Raw genomic sequence first — 5197 nt, 5'->3', positions numbered from 1 at the left:
AAAGTGCTTAGGGCCACGGCCAAGACTCATAAAATAGCTGTGTTCAAGAATCATCATACTGAACTAGGAGAGTCAATAACACTATCTGAACTCTGAGTTCCTATAGATGCCAATCATTCTGAACCTCAATGGATAAAGTGAGATGCCAGAACTATTCAAGAGGACAAAAGCTATAAGTCCCGCTCATATGATTGAAGCCATGTTTCATTGATAGTTTGGAATTTATAGTATATTCTCTTCTTTTTATCCTATTTGATTTTCAGTTGCTTGGGGACAAGCAACAATTTAAGTTTGGTGTTGTGATGAGCGGATAATTTATACGCTTTTTGGCATTGTTTTTAGTATGTTTTTAGTAGAATCTGGTTACTTTTAGGGATGTTTTCATTAGTTTTTATGTTAGATTCACATTTCTGGACTTTACTATGAATTTGTGTGTTTTTCTATGATTTCAGGTATTTTCTGGCTGAAATTGAGGGACTTGAGCAAAAATCAGATTCAGAGGTTGAAGAAGGACTGCTGATGCTGTTGGATTCTGACCTCCCTGCACTCAAAATGAATTTTCTGGAGTTACAGAACTCGAAATGTCGTGCTTCCAATTGCATTGGAAAAAAGACATCCAGAGCTTTCCAAAAATATATAATAGTCTATACTTTGCCCAAGTTTAGATCACGCAAACTGGCGTTCAACGCAAGCTCTCTGCCCAATTCTGGCGTCCAGCGCCAAAAACAAGCTGCAAAGTGGAGTTCAACGCCCAAACTATCACAAAAGCTGGCGTTCAACTCTAAGAAGGACCTCTACACGTGCAACACTCAAGCTCAGCCCAAGCACACACCAAGTGGGCCCCGGAAGTGGATTTATGCATCAATTACTTACTTCTGTAAACCCTAGTGGCTAGTTTATTATAAATAGGACTTTTTACTATTGTATTAGACATCTTTTGAACCATCTTTGATCATCTTTGGACGCCTGGTTCTTAGATCAGAGGGGCTGGCCATTCGGCCATGCCTGGACCTTTCACTTATGTAATTTCAACAGTAGAGTTTCTACACTCCATAGATTAAGGTGTGGAGCTCTGCTGTTCCTCAAAGATTAAAGCAAAGTACTACTATTTTCTATTCAATTCATCTTGTTTCGCTTCTAAGATATTCATTCGCACTTCAACCTGAATGTGATGAACGTGACAATCATCATCATTCCCCATGAACGCGTGCCTGACAACCACTTCCGTTCTACTTTCGATTGAATGAGTGTCTCTTAGATCTCTTAATCAGAATCTTCGTGGTGTAAGCTAGAATGATGGCGGCATTCAAGAGAATCCGGAAAGTCTAAACCTTGTCTGTGGTATTCCGAGTAGGAGTCAATGATTAAATGACTGTGACGAGCTTCAAACTCGCGAGTGCTGGGCGTTAGTGACAGACGCAAAAGGAGGGTGAATCCTATTCCAGCATGATCGAGAACCGACAGATGAATAGTCGTGCCGTGACAGGGTGCGTTGACCATTTTCACTGAGAGGAGGGGATGTAGCCACTGACAACGGTGATGCCCTTGCATAAAGCCAGTCATGGAAATGAGTAAGACTGATTGGATGAAGATAGCAGGAAAGCAGAGATTCAGAGGAACAAACGCATCTCTATACGCTTATCTGAAATTCTCACCAATGATTTACATAAGTATTTTTATCCCTCTTTTATTAATTATTTTCGAAAACCCCATTACTATTTTATATCCGCCTGACTGAGATTTACAAGGTGACCATAGCTTGCTTCATACCAACAATCTCCGTGGGATTCGACCCTTACTCACGTAAGGTATTACTTCAACGACCCAGTGCACTTGCTGGTTAGGTGTGCGAAGTTGTGAACCATGGTATTGGCATCATATTTTTGGCGCCATTGCCAGGGAAAGAAAGAGCAATGAATTTTACATAATCAAAGTGTAATCACAATTTCTGCGCACCACATACCTACAAAACAAGCTCAAGTGACCTTAGGTATCCAAATTTTCTTGGATCATTTCACGTTAAACCATCTCTTATGTCCTAAGCCATTATAATCAAAAACAACCTTGTAAACTTTAACACGTATCATCCTTTCACCAAAAAAGCATTGTATGGGAAAGTGTCCATTTCGGTTACATAGTCTACAAAACCTTGGAGTTGCTATTTTGTTAAAGCTTCTTGGGTTTTGAAATCGTGTATTATTGGAAGATGAAGCAATGTTTTTGATGAGCGGATAATTTATACGCTTTTTGGCATTGTTTTTAGTATGTTTTTAGAAGGATCTAGTTACTTTTAGGGATGTTTTCATCAGTTTTTATGTTAAATTCACATTTCTGGACTTTACTATGAGTTTGTGTGTTTTTCTGTGATTTCAGGTATTTTCTGGCTGAAATTGAGGGACTTGAGTAAAAATCAGATTCAGAGGTTGAAGAAGGACTGCTGATGCTGTTGGATTCTGACCTCCCTGCACTCAAAATGGATTTTCTGGAGCTACAGAACTCGAAATGGCGTGCTTCCAATTGCGTTGGAAAGTAGACATCCAGGGCTTTCCAGAAATATATAATAGTCCATACTTTTCTCGAGAATAGACGATGTAAAGTGGCGTTCAACGCCAGCTCTCTGCCCAATTCTGGCGTCCAGCGCCAGAATAGGATCCAAAACCAGAGTTGAACGCCCAAACTGGCACAAATACTGGCGTTCAACTCCAAGAAGGACCTCTACACGTGTAGCACTCAAGCTCAGCCCAAGCACACACCAAGTGGGCCCCGGAAGTGGATTTATGCATCAATTACTTACTTCTGTAAACCCTAGTGGCTAGTTTATTATAAATAGGACATTTCACTATTGTATTTGACATCCTGAGTTACATCTTTGGATCATCTTTGGACGCCTAGTTCTTAGATCAGAGGGGCTGGCCATCTCGGCCATGCCTGGACTTTTCACTTATGTAATTTTAACGGTAGAGTTTCTACACTCCATAGATTAAGGTGTGGAGCTCTGCTAGATAGCAGAAAAGCAGAGGTTCAGAGGAACGAAAGCATCTCTATTCGCTTATCTGAAATTCTCACCAGTGATTTACATAAGTATTTCTATCCCTATTTTATTAATTACTTTCGAAAAACTCCATTATTATTTTATATCCGCCTGACTGAGATTTACAAGGTGACCATAGCTTGCTTCATACCAACAATCTCCGTGGGATTCGACCTTTACTCACGTAAGGTATTACTTGGACGACCCAGTGCACTTGCTGGTTAGTTGTGCGAAGTTGTGAACCATGGTATTGGCATCATATTTTTGAAGCCATTACCAGGGAAAGAAAGAGCAATGAATTTTACATAATCAAAGTGTAATCACAATTTCGGCGCACCAGTTTTCAAGATGAGGTTTCTCAACAGATTTATAGAACCCCAAGCCAGCTTTATCATAAAGAGATTTTTGGCTAGCCAAGATTTGATTCAGATTTTCAGAACTTTGAGTAAACTTGGCTAAGTCTTCTTTAAGCAACTCTTCATTTTCTTTGAAACAGTTTACATATGCAACAATTGAATGGTCACTTTCACAGCTTCTAAGTTGGGCTTTTAACTGCTTATTTTCTTCAATAAGATCACAAGCAGTTTCGGCCTCCCTTAGTTTTTCTTTAAGAAATCCATTTTCTGCTTTAAGAATGATAATTTGTTGTTCAAGTTCTTGATTATCCAGCAAAAAGTATCTTATTTTTTCAGAAAGATGATCTATTATAAGATGAAGAGATTCAGTGTTAGGGTTAGGAATGATTACCTGTTCAACGTGGTCAGCCATAAGACATGGTTGAGACATTAATTCAGATTCTTCATCATCTTCAGAATCATTTTCTAGATCCTCCCATGAGGCCATCAGTCCCTTTTTCTTTCCTTTCTTCGGCTTTTCTTCCTTCTTCAACTTAGGGCAATCGAATTTGAAATGCCCTGTTTCCTTATAGTTGTAGCATGTCACCTTGCTGAGATCTTTCTTCTGTTTTCTTGAACGGCCTCCTTTGCCTCTCTCCTTGAGCTTCACCATTTTCCTGAATTTTTTGGCAAACAATACAAATTCATTTTCATAATCACTGGATTCATCATCCAGGGGGTTAGTCATAGATGTAAAAGTAATTCCTTTCTTTTTTGAATCTTTTTTTAAATATGTGTTTTCAAAAGCAAGAAGATTTCCTCTCAAGTCATCATATGTCATGGAATCAAGACCACTACTCTCAGAAATTATTAATGCTTTTGTTTCCCACTCTTTTGTGAGATATCTTAACACTCTTCTCACTAGAACATATTCAGGATACTTGATTCCCATAGCATCCAAACCGACAATGATGGTGTTGAAACGTTCAAACAGTTCATCAATGGATTCTCCTTCCTTCATTGCAAACATTTGTCATGCGCCATCCTCGTCATCGTTCATCCGCGTCTTGCCGTCGCTGTCTGTAGAGCACGACCACCACGAGGAGCCGCCGCCGTCGTCATCTTTGCGGGCTGCCTCTGCATGCGCCGTCCTCGCCGTCGTTTATACGCGTCTTGCCATCGCCATTTGTGGAGTCGCCAGACTGTCGCCATTCGCTACTTCCAGTGTCGCCGCCAAGTCAAGAACAAGCACGAGAGAGAGAGATTCATCGCCGTCGACACTGTTCAGTGGAGGAGAAATAACTGCGACGAAGAAGGAGAGCAAGAGCCGTCGCAGTGGTCGACGCCACCACTCATAGAGTCCGCCAGCTTCTATAAAAAAAAAACTATGAAAAGAGGAAGAAGATGTGAGAAGAAGATAAAAATATTTATGTAATTTATTATTTTATTTTATAATTTTTTTTTTCTAGACCACTAAGAACTTGAATATACTTTTCCCACCTAACACAACATTCAAATTAAAATTCCATCTTTCAGTCACGTCTTATATGTAATTGAAAATTTAAAATTCCTAAGATTCCCAAAGCACCTTTGTCACGTTCTCTTCTTGCTATTATCAATAAAAAAAACACATTTTAATTTCTCCTACACATATACTTTAGTAGTTGAGTCTGATTATATCTCCGGTGCCTTGTGCCACAGCTACGGGATTAGTGAATACGTGTTCTTTAGGCTTTAGCCACCATATTCAGAACCCATTCTTGCTACATCTGGACAATCCTGTGACCGACCACCAACACTAATCCATTTTTAGACCAAAAAAAAAAAAAAA

This window comes from Arachis ipaensis, chromosome B02, assembly GCF_000816755.2.
Source record: "Arachis ipaensis cultivar K30076 chromosome B02, Araip1.1, whole genome shotgun sequence".
Taxonomy (NCBI): domain Eukaryota; kingdom Viridiplantae; phylum Streptophyta; class Magnoliopsida; order Fabales; family Fabaceae; genus Arachis; species Arachis ipaensis.
This window is presented reverse-complemented; position numbering follows the sequence as displayed.